The following is a 16,030-nucleotide window of genomic DNA, read 5'->3' as shown; positions in this document are numbered from 1 at the left end:
ACGGTTTGTTTTGGGAAAAACGGCACTTGGGGTCTCATTTTCGGGGGAAACCGCACCTACTTGGCCAAAAATTTTCAGATTTTCGGGACCGGGTCGAAAAATGCAATTTTTGAGTAACAGACGCCTGGACACGGGGTCGTGCCCACTGAGCACGGGGCCGTGTCCAGCTCACTGTTTGCAGTTTCTTCCGAAAAATCTCACTGTTTCGTGCTAACTTTTGGTGTGTTCTTTCAGATGTCGAAGAAGTTCACAAGATTCAACGCAAATGAGCTCGATGCTAGAGCCAGATATGACACACTTCAAACAAGACCCGAAGAATAACCAAGGCAAGCATGCACGGACCTCTTAGCCATGGTGAACCAACTTGACCGGTTCAACAACCACGTTACCGGCCCACTAAGGGTTGCCCTAACCTCTCGACTACGATCGGTACACGAGTGCCAAATGGAGTTCTACAGCACCTTCACTTTTAACTCAAGGTGCGACCCTTTCGACAATGAGGGTATTGCATTTCGGTGTGGTGGAACTAGGTACTCGATCTCTATGGCGCAATTCGGGGCAATAGTGGGGCTGTATACGGAGGAGGATTCGGGAAGTGAAGAAAACACTGGAGGAATGCGAGAGTTGGATGAGAATGAACGCCAAGCCGCATGGGCTCAGATTGGGGAAGGATTCTACAATCCGAGTAGTACTAAGAGCACTAAGCTAAGGGATCCGCTCTACCGCTACATTCATAGGCTCCTTGCTTACTATCTTAGTCAGAGGCATGACAGCAGCGGCGTTGTTGGGTTAAGAGATTTGGTAGTCCTTCACTGCATTCACAACCGAAGACCCCTCGATGTTCCATTCCTCCTACTCCGGAACATGCATTTGAACCGGCTTGCTCATGCACCAACCCTTATCTTCTTCGGGGGATGGGTGTACCGCCTCTTCAAGCACTTCACGCGCATACCTAGGTCTTTCGAAAGGAGCCCATGGCCAGGACGGGTTGATGTGCACATTTGTCGCGCCATGAACCTAATCTATGAGGCGGAAGACGGATCGGTCAGCTTTCAGAGGATGCAAGGCCATGCATGGAACCCGCAAGAGGCGCTAGTCCTTCACGCTCTACCTCCCCATTACCAGTACCAACCCCATGGTGAACTAGGCCCGTCCTCCTCACAAGGAGGTGGTTTTCCTAACTTTCAGAGTTTACATGATCTTTTGCAGGAAAACCTTATGTGCACAAAAACACCTACAACCTCGCCAACAACACATACCACCGGATCGGAGCCATTGAAATGAATATCAATGATATCCAAGATGACATTGGAAGCATCCGGGAGTATATGGCGGGGCATGGGGAAGGAGGTGATGACAGTGATGAAGACATGGACTAGGCGGGTGGAGCAGGAGTAGGAGTAGGAGCGGCTGGTTGGTGATCCTACAGGTTAAATTCCCTTTTCTATCGAACAGTTTCCGACCTGCGTGCCGAAGTGTTGAACAATTTACTTTTCCCTAACTTGTTTTTATTTTCTGTTTTTGTTTTTATCTTTAACTTGATGGTTTGGATGCTAAACTTGGTAATTTAGGACGTTTGGTGTTGTTTGGTGTGGTATTTACTGATAAAACAGGTACAAACGAGGCTTAGAGTGGTAAACGTTAGTACTACTAAAGCCAGGACATGAAAATCGGAGAAAGAAACCTGTTTTTCAGCCTTGCAGACTGTCCACACGGGGTCGTGTCCGGCCGACACGCCCCCGTGCCCACCTCCCAGATCTGCTGTTCGTTTAACTTCTGCAGATTTTGCCAGACACGGGGTCATGCCTAGCCAACACGCCCACGTGTCCATCTTCTGTAAGTTTTCGTTACTGGCAGTTGAACACGGGGTCGTGTCAAATAGACACGGGGCCGTGTCCAGGATGCCAGTAACATAAAATTTTGCTTTTAATACCATTTTACACATTCAATCAACCTAAAAACTTATTTTTGAGACACATTGAGGACAATGTGTAATTTAAGTGTGGGGGGGGGGGGATGCTAAAACCTTGAATCTTGCAAGCCCTAATAACAAGCCTTACACAAAACTCTACTGGAACCGCTAATCACCCTAATTTTTTTTTAAAATTTTCATTTTTTTTACTTGTCTAAGTTTAAGTTGGAAATTCAAGTTCTAACAAGGTTATATTTTTTTTTTTAAATTTACAACCGATAGCGTCGTGATAAAAAAAACCAACATAAGAAAATTATGAAAAGGCATGACAAACTTAGTTAAAATTTGATTATATATACTTGATCACATAAAAAAAACCATTTCCCACAAAAGTGAATTTTGAGCCTTTATCGAGCATACAAATACATATCTTTACACTAAGTGCTCATTTTTCGTTTCTTGTGTGAATAGCCGCTTGGTTCGTACGACTCTAGAACTTGCCACAACAATACATTCCCGGTCTTTACCAACTTAAACCCGAGTAAGTAAGTGATGGAGGCATTAGGACTAACCCTTTTTCTTTCTACACCATTATTTTTCATTTTTTTTACTACCTACCCAAAATCTCCCTCGTTAACCCCTTTGAGCCTAAACCTTTTCATTTCTTAACCCAAAACAATCACCCTTTTTACCCACCTAAACCTTTTTATTTTTAAACCTTTCTTTTAGTAACAACGTTCGGTTTTCTAATGACTCTTCCAAAATATATAAATATATATATATATATATTGATGAAACCAAACAAACAAACAAACAAGTTCATCAAAAATAACTTTGTTTGAAACAATTGGTTCATCAAAATAAAATAAAAATGTGAAAAATAAAAAGTCTTTCAAAAACCGACGTTTGTTACGCTTTTCGCCCTTTTACTAACCACTAACCCAACCACCCACCTTTAGCCCAAGCCTAACCCTTCACCCAAAAAGTCCTCTTGATATTTACAAAGGTATATAGTTAAAAAGGAGGAGGATTGATTGCTTGGCAAGCTTATGGTAGGAGTAAGTTCCATGCCGCTCTCGAGTGATTCACTAAAAATACACCTTCGGCCGAGTGTTGAGTGATTCCCCGTGAGGTATGTGAACTTGTATATAAATGTAATTTTAAAAAGGTATGTTATGCCCTAATAAATAATTTATCTTATGAAATGTTTTTCATAAATCATGACGAATAGGATTGTAAATAAATAAAAATAAAACCTAAATGATCTTGGAAATCCCGACACTCTATGACAAGCCCAAAAAACCTTCTCTTCTACCCATTCCCTTTGGGAGTGAATAAAGCCACATTATAAAGAGTTTTGTTTGAGGACAAGCAAAGATTCAAGTGTGGGGGTATTTGATGTGCACAAAATGCAACATATAAATTACATCAATTGTGGCTTAAAACTAACCCCTTTTTAAGTACTAATGTTGGAAAAAGTGTGCTTTTGTCTTCCTTTTGTATTTTCAGGATTACATGAGCTTAAAATAACAAAAGAAGCAAAAAGACAGCAAAATCTAATATAAATACAAGAAAGGGAACAAAAGTGATATGCCCGACCCCCCGACAGCATCTTCCCAAGCAAAACAAAGAAGACAGAAGACTGAACACGCCCCGTGCTCAGTGAGCACGGGGCCGTGCCCAAGTGCCAGCAGAAAAGACAAACTCATAGAAGCTTCTGTTGCCCACCACGGGGCCGTGCCCAGCGGACACAGGGGCGTTGTCAACTTCTTGCAGGCGCATTTATTGTAATTGCGAATTACAATTAATGAAGAGAGAGAGTCAGATGGACACGGGGCCGTGCCCAGCGGACACGGGGCCGTGCCCGAGCTTCTGTTCAGCCTATAAATAGGAGTGTTTGGAGCTCTTGCAACTCATCCCTTGGCACACCACCTCTCTCACACTTCACCCACCACCCACCACCATCATAACACCATCATCCACCACCATCATCCATTGTCCATCAAAGAGTGTGTGAGTCATCTCGGGATCCAAGATTGATCATAAGAGTTCTTGACAATCAAAGGCCATGTTTGCCTAAGTCTCTTACATCACTTGGTGAAGACAAGTGTTTAGTGTAATACTTTTTATTTTTAATCTTTTGCACTTTTTAATTGGTTTTGTATTAATGACTTTAATTATTAGTTTCTTATGTTGAAGGTGATTCTTCCTTATCGTTTGTCCGTGGTGTCTTGGCATTATTTTACTGTCTATATAAAATAAAAGATTTTCACCATTCGTATCTCCACGGTCTATATGGAGGTATGTTGGCTACCTGGTCGGGGGTTAAGGGAACAGTTTGGTAAGAGTCTTGCCATTGTTCAGTGTATAGATCCTGCAAAGGACCTGGGTCAAATTTAGTAGGACCTCCTTCAATACCCAAAGGTATTGGATGGCGGGGGTCCAAACTCTTTGATCCCCTCATAAGTTAAACTACTATTAAAACTTTAACCCGGCTACTTAGGACTGTATCCTTGCTGACTCAGACTACTTAGCCGAGGGTAACGTCGCCTTCAAAAGAGGGGCCTACCACATTATGCATTAATAACTTAATTAATTATTTTTCAATAATCCGACCATTTAGGATTGTATCCTTGCTGATTCAAACTACTGGGTTGAGGGTAACGTCACCTTCAAAAGAGGGGCCTACTACAATAACTAAGATAATCTCTTAAATAAGTGCAAAAGTGTGAAAATAATCAAAGGTTACACTACACACGAGTCAGATCCAAGTGATTCATCTTGTCTATCTGTTTTTACTTTTATTTTATTTTTCAGCATTTTAGTTAGTTTTATTTTCTTAGTTTAAAACCTTTTTCTAACATTTTGATTTGATTAGACGTTGAAGATAAACTGGTACTAAAAGCTCTTGTGTCCTTGGACGACCTCGGTATCTTACCAACACTATACTACGTCCACGATGGATGCACTTGCCCATATGTGTGTTTAGTGTTAGTAAATATCGTGTTTTATAAATTTAAAACTTGGTTAAAAAGTGTAAAAAGGGCTTAAAATATATACCTAGATTATATTACACCTAACGCATGTCATAAAATAATATTATTTTGTGATGCTAGACAACGGAAGACGGTACTGTAAAACGATACCGTAAGGAAATGATAGTAAATTTATATATGTGTGTATCTAAGTTAAATAAAGATAAAAGGCCAAGTTAGTAAGGGAAATAACAAACTTAAACACACTTTGATAGACAAGGGGGCTAATGTGTAAATGTGTAATGGAATAAAAATAAAAAAAAAGAAAGAAACCAGTGTTTGGTTTCTTGCGATCGTACAGGGGCAGAAGGCAAGGTGAAACCCTAGTTTCACCAACTTCATCGAATTCAGTAGGAATCTCAATGAAAATCGGATGCATGAACCTCAATTTGCAAACATCTAACCTTGTTCAGTAAAGTGGTAAGTCGAATTCTTTGATTTGGTGAATTTTAGGAAAAGGGTTTTTCATCTAATCATGAAATTATGCAAATATGAGTGTGATTTGAAGTTATGAATGCAAGATATGATAGGAATCATGTTTGATTTTAGCATTTTGATTGAGTTTTAGCAAAAACCCATTGGGTGAGAAGTTAACAATTCTATCATAGTTATTTCATGTTGATGATACTTAGAAACTCCATTGTTGATTAATATGCATGTTAGGGTTTCTTGTTTGATTGAACAAGCTATGACTATAACCTGAATTTTATGACTTTATGTTGATGTTAGTAGGTTGTAATTACTTCCTTGATGATTAACTATGGTTGTACTTGATCTATGAAGATTAGGGTTCTTGATTTAAATTGGGGATTTTGGAAATTGGATGGTTTTGGAATGATTGTTTGCAAATTTGTAATGTTTTACCATCCATTGATATATAATAAATGTGTTTGATGTTCCTAACCCTTTATAAGAGTTCAACATAAGTTTTAACCATGAAAGAGGGCTGCGTTTTATGGTTTGGGTCGAAGTTAGGAGCACCATAAACATGATTTTCGCAGCTTTTTAATCAGATTTTGGGCAGAATTCGACAAATCATATAAAATCAACCGAGTGTCCGTTTGGGGTGTTCTTTATATGGTTGGAAAGCCCTAGGAGTAAATTTTCTAAATATGTTTAGAATGAGAGGAAATAAGAATGATAGATGTACGAAAACTGCAGTACAAAACAGCTTAGCAGATTGGTTTAAAGCTGAATTATTAGTTGATTTATGAATCAGTTCTGTCTCTTCTGAAAATCATAGAAAATTCCACTTGGGGTGATATTTGTTGGGTTGAAAAGATATAAGAATTTTTTTACATATCATATTTGAAGATGTCAAACCAACTAAAACTGTACAAGGGTCTAATAGGCTGAATACAACAGTTGCGCAGAATAGTGGTGCACTAAAATAAAGTTTTTGTAAAACTAAATAAAAAGGATGTTAGAACACATTAGAACTAAACATAAATGGTTAGTTTTAGTTATTTATGTGTATCTAACTTAGTATATTAGAAGTGTTTAAAGTACTTGCTTCAAGAGCATTGCAAGCACTTGCACTAAGGGGTGAAAATGGGTCAAATGAATAGGGTTGACCTAATTAAAAGACTAATGGTGAAAATCGTCAAGAACACATATAACGAGTTGGATAAATAATACTTACGTATTAAAAAGGGGGTGAATGGTCGTTATGTGTTCTAATGATTTGCAAGTTGACTTGTTGTTTAGCAGGTATGACATAGATGGGAAACAACGGGTCACAAGGATAGCATGGAAGACAACACCTCTATGGAAAAAGGTGAGTGACGCTTTACTCATGTAGCATGTTTTATTAATTATATAAATACCTTTGTGAAAATATTTATATGGTGTGCGGTAAGAATTGTAGAGGAGAGTTAATCTTAGTACGAAGTTGTGTGATAATGGTAATTATTGTCGGTGATATAAATATCCGAGTTTATTAGTATGATTAAATCATAAACAAGGTGATGGAAGTAAGATGCAGATACTGGGAGTAATGAGCAGTGTAGACTTACCACAAGATCGTTTATTGAGTATTGAGTATAAGGTATGTGATCTTTATATATATTTAGTTGGTCTAATATACGAAGTAAAGGAATTGGAACTAATAGGGATAAGATTATTGGAAACAGGGTTGGTGGATTAAACCAAGGGGCGGTAAGTATCGAGTATGGGATTTTTGTAATATTAAAAGGGATTTAATCGTGATTTATGAATTGACTAGTACGGAAGGAATTGTTTATAAGTAGTCTATTATCGGATGGTCATATGCATGACTAGGGAGGTGTGTTAATTAAGTTGAAGTGAATAGGATGGTATGTAGGTCTGAATAATTGGTGTCATGGTGAGTTTAAATCGTATAAACTAGTATGCATGATGTGTATGGAAAATACATATATATATATATATATACACATATGCATGTTCATAGTTATGCGAAAGGCGTACATTATGTGATAGTTAAATAGATGTATATAAACGGTTGGCACCCTTTTTACGAAGATGTAGTACTTGAACATGTTGAGATTACGGGTTTGCTAACCAAGTTATTATTGAGTATGTTTGAAAGTGCAGGTTATGTATGTCGGACTTTCGAAGTGTTGATATAGAAATAAAACGATTGAATGATGGAAGGTTAATTGGGTGGAAGTAACTTATGCGGTTAGAATACGCTATGGACGTTTTAGTTTATACAATATTTTATGCTTGGTCGTCATCATCTACCAACGGGTGAGTCGCATGAAAATATATGTCATACCCATTTAATTGGGTAATCGAATGCGTAAGAAAAATGAAAGTACATACTCGAATAGAATTAAAATAATGGTTTTATAAGCAGATAAGTATATTGACTATCTTTTTAAAGCTTTGTTGTTGAATGTAGGTAAATTCTCAATTTAGGCGACTTGGAGAATCGGAGCGAGCGCTGTTCATGTTATGTCATACCAAACGCTTCCGCTAGCTTGTTCAAATGTTTTTGGTCCAAAAATTTTTGTAATGGTTTTTAGTAGTATTTTGTTGAACGAATTGTAGAATTGTATCTAGTTTGATTATGATTAAAACAGGGGTATGCCCGTTTTACGGACGGGTCATGCCCAAATTTTGTTAAAATAAATGCATATGTTATTGATATCATTGTTTTAAATTGCGAAAAGTTGGACACTCTTAAGAAATTTTTATTCTTCTAGTGTCCTTTGGTCGTCTTTTATTAGACGTAAACGCGGACGTTACACCAAGCCCAATTACTTTACCGATGAACAGGTGGACAGGGATGGCCAGAGACAGGGAACGGGTTCCGACCAAGGGGAAGATAGGTGTAACAGGGGTATAACGAAGTTCTACGTGGCGAGGCTTCCGGAGAGATGCAGTGCGAAAGATGTTTCGGAGGTTTTAGGGACTTTTTTCTTGATAAAAGGAGTGCATATCGCAAGGAAAAGAGACAAGAAGGGGTATCGATTCGGCTTTGTTAGTTTCAAAGATGCTAGAGACCCGGTTGATATGGAGAAGAATATGAAGAATGTTTGGATTGCAAGTTTCAGATTATTCATCAATATTGCAATATTTTCATTGGAGAATGAAGAGCTGAAAGAGATCAAGGAAAGAAAGGAAGATAAGGTTCACGTTTACAAGGAACACGAAGTAAAGAGTTTTAATACCTTTGTATCTGGTACAAAATCATATGCCAGAATAGTTTCCAGAAGGCAATAGAACCAGGCTAAGCAGAAGGAGGTGATAGTATCGAAGTATGTTAAAGTGTATCAGGAGTTTCATGATACAGCGATTGTCGGAAAGGTGAAGGATCTTTGGACGCTTAGGAAAATCGATGTTCTGTTGAAGGAAGCAAAGCACGGCGAGTCGGCAATTAAATATATTGGGGGTCTGAATGTTCTTATAATTTTTAATTCGACGATAGAGGCAGACGTTATTAGGTCGGATGCGCCAGGTTTTGGTTGGTTTCATAGTGTGGAGATCTGGACAGGACAATCGATTTCCTTCGAGAGATTAGCTTGGTGGAATATTCTTGATGTCCCTCTTCACTTTTCCGGGAATGAAGTATATGATATGGTCGGGAGGATTTTCGGTAAAGTTATATATGCCTCTCAACGGCAGCCGGAGGATAGTAATTTGACAGTTGATTGTGTCTGTGTTTTAACGGATTCGGTAAAAGGAATCGAAGAAGAGGTTATTATCATTGATAAAGGTAAGTGATTTAGAACTTGGGATGAAGAATAAAGGGGAGAATGGGTGCCCGATTTTATTGAACTTCATAACAATCAGTCGGACTTAGGTGATGGATGGGATTGTTTATCGGAGGAAGAGAAGTATACAGAAGACGGTTTCGATTAAGTAACGCTGGTAGTCTAGCAGTATGACAATGGAGGCGATTTGAAGAAAGACAATGTCAGAATGCAGTCCAAGATGTCTCGATATCACCAGAACCGTTGGAGAATTCTGGTGAGTTTTGCTCTCCGCCGGTCAGTGAGATTAACGATAAAAGGATAGGGCCGCAGAATTAAATGTAAGGGCGAGTAATGAGGAGACTAACGGCAAGGGGGGAATTTCATTTATGAGTATATGGAGGAAGGTGGGCAAACTCCAAGAGTCGACGTCAACCTTCACGTGGAAAAAGGAACGGTTCCTAAGGAAGGAATTTTTGAAAATAATGAAGCTATGTTGACAGAATTACCCAAGTGTGGATTTTATGTTAATTTGAAGTCAAGTGGGGCCAGAAAAGGTACAAGAAATAAGGAAGACCAACACACTTAAAAATAGTAAGGTGAAAGAGAATGAAATTCCTAGGCCAAGAAAGACGACGAGATAGAACGATCCTTTCGATCTTAACGAAATAATTGGTATACAAGAGGACAATTTTACAACCGGAGAGCAGGATGAAACAGCGAATCAAAATGATGTTGAGGGGGATTTAGAGGAGGTTAGGAAGGACATGGTGGTAAATAATTTAAATGTGCAACCTTTGGAAGAGGAAGAAAACATTATTAAGGAGACACATGTTACATCCCTCATTGGGGGTAGAAGAAGGAATTCAGAAAGTGAATATATGAATTTACTTTCAATGAACATTAGAGGGTTAGGGGAGGGGTTAAAAATAAAGCGGGTTGGATTAAAGATTTAACGAAAGAGAACGGGATAGATTTCATCGCGTTACAAGATCTTCCACGGTTGCAGGCAAATTCAAGATGGATCATGGGGCATTGGAAGATCTGGAGGGGTCGTTAGTATGTGGGATCCTAGCATCATCAAGTACACGACTCTATCAAACATTCTAGTTTTTATTATCTAGGGGGGTTATCAGGGGTTGTAACAAAGGTATCAATTTTATCAATGTTTACGCCCCCTCAAAAGGTCTCCCAAAAAAGGTTCTGTGGGATGACATTAGTGTGGTCATGGGACATTTTTCGGGTTGGTGGGTGATTTTTGGGGACTTTAATGCGGTGCGTAATCGGGATGAAAGGAGAAACTCTAATTTTAATAAAACTTGTGGTTCAAATTTTAATAACTTCATTTTTTAAAATGGGTTGAGAGTATACAACATGAGAGGGAGGAAATTCACGTATCTTAAAGATAACGAAAATAAACAAAGTAAGATCGACAGAGTCTTGGTTTGTCACGATTGTTTCTCTATGGCCGGCAGCGTAGCTTAGGGCTTTGCCCAGGGTGCACTCGGACCATTGCCCTCTGGTGTTAAGTTGTGTGGATAAAAATTTTGGCCCTAAGCTGTTTAGAATTTTCAACTCCTGGATGGAGAGGAAAGACTTTGACAAGGTGGTTCAAAAGGCGACAGAAAATTTTGTGGGTATGGGAGAGGCAGATTTGGTTTTAAATGCAGAATTTTAAGGTGATAAGGTAGAATATTAAAAAATGGAAAAAGTAGGTTTTAGTCAAGGAAAGGGAAATTGAAATGACCCTAAAGGAAGATCTGGAAAATTTGGATGAATTGGCGGAAGGTAAAGAGTTGACAGAAGAGGAGGAGTTGTAACGCCTTGCTTTTTGTAACTTTCTTTTTTTAGCAACTTCGTTTGTATTTCTATTTATAGAAACTTGTATTCTCTTTGTAATCATCTTTCATTTTTAATCATTGAATTGAATCATAATGGAAACTCGACCTCTTTATACCTTTTGTTATATACATACTTAATATACAGTTATTACATACTTGTTTATACAAGCAAAATTCATTTATTCATACATTACACTTATGCATTTCACTCGCACAAAACCGTCAAAACGCACAAAATCAACAAACTTGGATCTTCGTGCAACATGGGATAGCCCTCTCATGCGAAAGGCCCTTTTGCGCGACAGGTCCCTGTCACCCGAAATCCTGCCGTCCCAAACTCACTCTTAGCCTATAAATACCAACCCACTTCTTCATTTTTCCACTTCCACAACTCCGAAATTCTCTCTCAAAATCTGATTTCGCACACTTGCTGCCTCCTACTTCCAGAAACCTTCTAAGTGAGTTTGCAACTCACTAACATACTATTTCTTCTATATTTCTTCTACTTTTCTCATATTTTACAAGAACTTCACATCAAACAGCTGGTACATCAGATTTGCCTTGGCAATCTGATAATGACACTCACTATGTTGAGGACCAAGCTATGATTTGGTGATTAACTTTCACACTTTTTACAAATGAACTTTCTAACTTCGAACTTGGTAGAATCATGGACTCTCTGAGCTCACCAACAAAGTTCATAGTTGTGGCTTAGTGTTAGAGTCGATTCCAGCCGAGAAGATGAACAGTTCAACCAAAACCGAGCTGATTTCATCTCGAAACTGAGCATGTCGCACGGAAGGCAGTCCTGTCACATGAAAGAATACCCCTTTCAAGCGACAGGGACACCCTCTCGCATGAAAGGATTCTGTTTCACCTAGTTTCGACATTTTCTAAGTGTTGTATGTTTGTCATATCCTCATTTTCGATATGAACGACTCTGATATAACAGCATGTGAACCGTGGAAGCTTGGTTTCCAATCTAGTTCCCCCACCTCACTTGACTTGTAAAACGAACGCCCAAACAATCTCCTAGAGCTAGAATAAGCTAACCCCATCCAGCCTCCAACACTTGGACTCTTTTCCTTCCATGTTGAGATGGCACACCTTGGTTGTTCTTGTTTGGTTGTTTGGTTATTTACTTTTTGTCTTTTACATTTCTGTTATTCATGACCAACCGGTTAGTTAATTAAGTTAACTAACTTGTGATTTGGTGAACTATAACGAGGATATTACCTCCATGCATGACTTCTATGAATGATATGACATTCTTGACTATTACTATATTATATAATAGCTAAATGACTTAACTGGACTCACAAACATAGTCGATTAATGGTTAAATGTTCGAAACGAAGTTTGGTTCATACCAAACAGGCTCCTGTCGCACGAAAGGTAATCCCTTTCACGCGAAAGGCTTCCAGCTGTGCGAACTGTCCAGTCGCCCGAACAGTTTGTGTTGTTCGGTTCCCGTTTATTCCGTTTTCATGTTCCTCGTTACTGATTCTGACGGGCAAATCAGGACCCGTGAAATCACAGAAAACTCAGTGTCTTGACGAGTGCCTGGACATAATATATTTTCTGCTTTAATCATACTTTTATATTATATACTTACGTACTTTAATTCCTAATCCAAATCCTCCGTTCAACTCCAACAACTTACACCTTCGTTCCCATCCTCAACAACTCGTAATACGCGGATAATCGGAAAGCGTTGCAAAATTGTGAGTATACATGACCCCTTTTTTCTTTTACACTTTCGGGTGCAATACGTTATACTATTAAACACACGCAATCACTTCATGTTAAGTTAAGTAATAGGAGTAACGCACCACCCATATTCTTGAGGTCATGTTAAGTTAAGTAATACAAAAACGGTCTTATCGTTGCTACGATAAGATTACGCTAGCGGTAATCAGAGGATTGACTGGTATAATTGCATACCTTGATACATTAATCTTGTTAACTATTTTATCATGTGGATTGTTCAACCTTTATTTATGCTAGTACTCAAACTTGTATGCATGCCAATACTTTTGTATTGAACTATACTTTAAAACGTATTTGCAGGATTTTGATGATGATGATGATGACGCATGGAATCTAGTAGGATGCCTAGAAACACACTTTAAACTTTAATACTTGTTGTATTGTAATTCATTTGTTTCAAACTTGTTGTATTGCTATTTCAAACAATTTACTTGATGTTAGCAATGAAATAAATTATTTATTTAAATACTTGTCACATTTAGTGTTATGAAGTCTCGAGCAATCTTGTTTTCGTCTCACTTTGATGTTTCCGCCGTCGGTTGGGGTGTGACAGGAGTGGTCTAAAATTGAATGCTTATAAGAATTAAAGGAGCTGGAGGAGTATAGAACTAAATATCTCAAGCAAAGAGCAAGGTTTAGATGGGATCTGGAAGGAGATGAAAACTCGGCTTTCTTCCATGGATACATCAACAGTAGACGAGCGCTTAATAATATACCTGAGCTTCTTATTGATGGGGTGTGGATTACAAAACCTTCTTTCGTGAAAAAAGAAATAATGGGCTTCTTCAGAAAGGGGTTTGAGGAAAAAGTAGGTGTTAGACCAAGACTTAATTGTCACAATATTAGGAGGCTATTGGAGGAGGAGGCGAGTTCCCTGGCGGTTCCGTTTAGGAAGGGAGAGATAAAGAATGCGAGTGTGGGGCGGACAAAGCTCCCGGGCCAAACGGTTTTAACTTTAAATTCATCAGAAGGTACTGGAGTCTATTTGAAAATGATTTTGCTAATCTGTTAGCTTCCTTTTACAGCAAAGGTGCGATATCAGCTGGATGTAGCTCTTCTTTCATTACCCTTATCCCAAAGAACAAGGATCCGGTGGGGCTGAAGGATTATAAGCCGATAAATATAATCGAGGTGATAAGCAAAACTATATCTAAGATTCTTGTAAACCTCCTCAAGAAGGTTATCGGTTTTATTATATCAGAGAATCAAACGGCGTTTCTAAAAGGGTGGTACATTCTTGACAGTCCCTTAATGTTAAACGAGTTGATTGCTTGGATGAAAAAAGATAAAAAAGGCTTTTCTCCTAAAAATTGATTTTGATAAGGTTTACGATAACGTTAACTGGAAGTTTCTTTTTTGGATATAATGGGTCAGATGGGTTTTCCTTTGGTTTGGTGTAATTTGCTTAAAGGGGTTTTAGAGTCGGCGAGTTCTTTGATCTTGGTCAATGAGTCCCTTACTTTCGAATTTAAATGTTCTAAAGGTATTAAACAAGGAGACCCTTTGTCTTCTTTTCTGTTCCTTTTGGTTATGGAAGCGTTATCTTCCATTTTTGTAAAGCTGGGGGAAAGGTTGTTTAAATGATTTCAAATACCTAACAACGGTCCTGTGGTATCTCATCTATTTTATGCCGATGATGCTCTTTTATTGGGGGAATGGGATAGGACGAACGTGACTAACGTGGCTAGATGTCTGAGATTTTTTTTATGCTATGGCTTAGAAATTAATCTCCATTAATCAAATCTTTTCTGGGTTAGGGGTGGAAAATTCTGATATCATTGAGATGGCCAAGGTTATTAGGTGCAATACTGATAGTATTCCAATTTCCTACTTGGGAATTACGGCGGGGGCTAAGATGAATAGAATTAATAACTGGATTCCTATAATTGAGGTTTGTGATAAAAGGTTGTCGATTTGGAAAGCTTAAACTTGATCGATAGGAAGGAGGCTTACTCTGATTAACTCTGTGTTGGAGAGTCTTCCTATATATATTTTTTCCTTGTACAAGGCCCCTATTGGGGTCATTAATATCCTGGAAGCTAAGATAAGAAAATTTATGTGAGCGGGTTCTCAGGATTCTAATAAAATGAATTGGGTGGCTTGGGATTGGATCACTTGGCCTAAGAAAAAAAGGGTTTGGGTATAAACAGACTTAAAGATGTTAATGAGGCGCTGCTATATAAATGGGGTTGGAGATATAGGGTGGAGTATTGTAATCTTTGGAGGAAGGTGGATGAAGCATGTCACTTTAAAAACAATCAAAAGAGTTTTCTTCCGCTTAACGGTAACATCTCGGGGTAATTAACGGGAAAGGTTTAAATCGTTGGATTTTAGGAAAGGTGGGGAATGGTTGTGAGATCCGATTCTGGATTAACACATGGGTGGGAGATCGTCCGCTCATGGAAAGATGGCCACATTTGTTTGGCATAGAACTAGTTAAAACTTGCAGGGTGGCGGACAGGATTGGCTTGATTCAGGACAATGGCGGGTACTCATGGAATTGGTCTAGACAGCCAGAGTCGGTGGCGGAGCTTGCGGAATGGCAAGACTACCAAAATTATCTCAGATCTACTACGCTGACCAATGGTGAGGACTCTTGGTTTTGGGACTGTGGCGATCCGGGTGGGTTTTCGGTGAAGGCTGTGAAAAAGGTTTTAGTTGAGGATAGAGGGGCAATCCCCCTTCCTGGTTTTGTGTGGTGTAAATGGGTTCCTATTAAATGTAATATAACGGCTTGGAGAGGTAACTTGGACAGGCTTGCTACGAGAGTTAATTTAAAAAGAAGAAACTTAGATATCCCTTCGGTTATGTGTCCTTTCTGCGATGAGCATGAGGAAACGGTGGAGCACTTATTTATTGCTTGCTCGGTGGCATATCGAGTGTGGTCGGCTTTCAGCGTTTGCTGCAATATACCTCCGATTTCAATGACATTCTGGAAATTCATAATTTTTCTCGATTGGGTAAGAAAGTGAAGAAGATCATATATGGTTTTGTGCTTATTTCCTGCTGGTGCATTTGGAAAGGTAGGAACGAGTTGATATTCAAACATATTATCCGAAGTCCGCAAGAGATTATAGGGGAGATCAAATCGAGAGGTTTTGGGTGGGTTAAAAATAGATCCTCGTGTAAGTATATCAGCTGGACGGAATGTTGTAAATATTTATTGTATATGTTGTAATTTGGTTGCCCTTTGCCCGTTTGGGTCGAGGGTGTTTGTATTGTTTGGTCTTGTGCTCAGTTAGATCGGAGGAGGTATGTTTTTAATGAAATCTTCTTTTAACAAAATGTATATAT

The 16,030-nt window shown here is 38.7% G+C and overlaps 1 long non-coding RNA gene across 2 annotated transcripts; it reads left to right on the top strand.

Moving 5' to 3' along the window:
• Positions 1 to 5,241: 5,241 nt before the first annotated feature.
• On the top strand, positions 5,242 to 8,058 carry LOC110939203. Of its 2 annotated transcripts, none has more exons than XR_002592063.2 (3): positions 5,242 to 5,367; positions 6,655 to 6,724; positions 7,522 to 8,058. It is a non-coding gene; the product is annotated as an uncharacterized LOC110939203 (long non-coding RNA). The 2 variants fall into 2 exon arrangements; XR_002592064.2 differs by having other exon boundaries at positions 5,254 to 5,367; positions 6,658 to 6,724.
• Positions 8,059 to 16,030: the final 7,972 nt, after the last annotated feature.

The sequence above is a fragment of the Helianthus annuus genome, chromosome 5, assembly GCF_002127325.2.
Source record: "Helianthus annuus cultivar XRQ/B chromosome 5, HanXRQr2.0-SUNRISE, whole genome shotgun sequence".
NCBI lineage: Eukaryota > Viridiplantae > Streptophyta > Magnoliopsida > Asterales > Asteraceae > Helianthus > Helianthus annuus.
The sequence above is the reverse complement of the archived record's forward strand: the minus strand, read 5'-3'. Positions and strand labels throughout refer to the sequence as shown.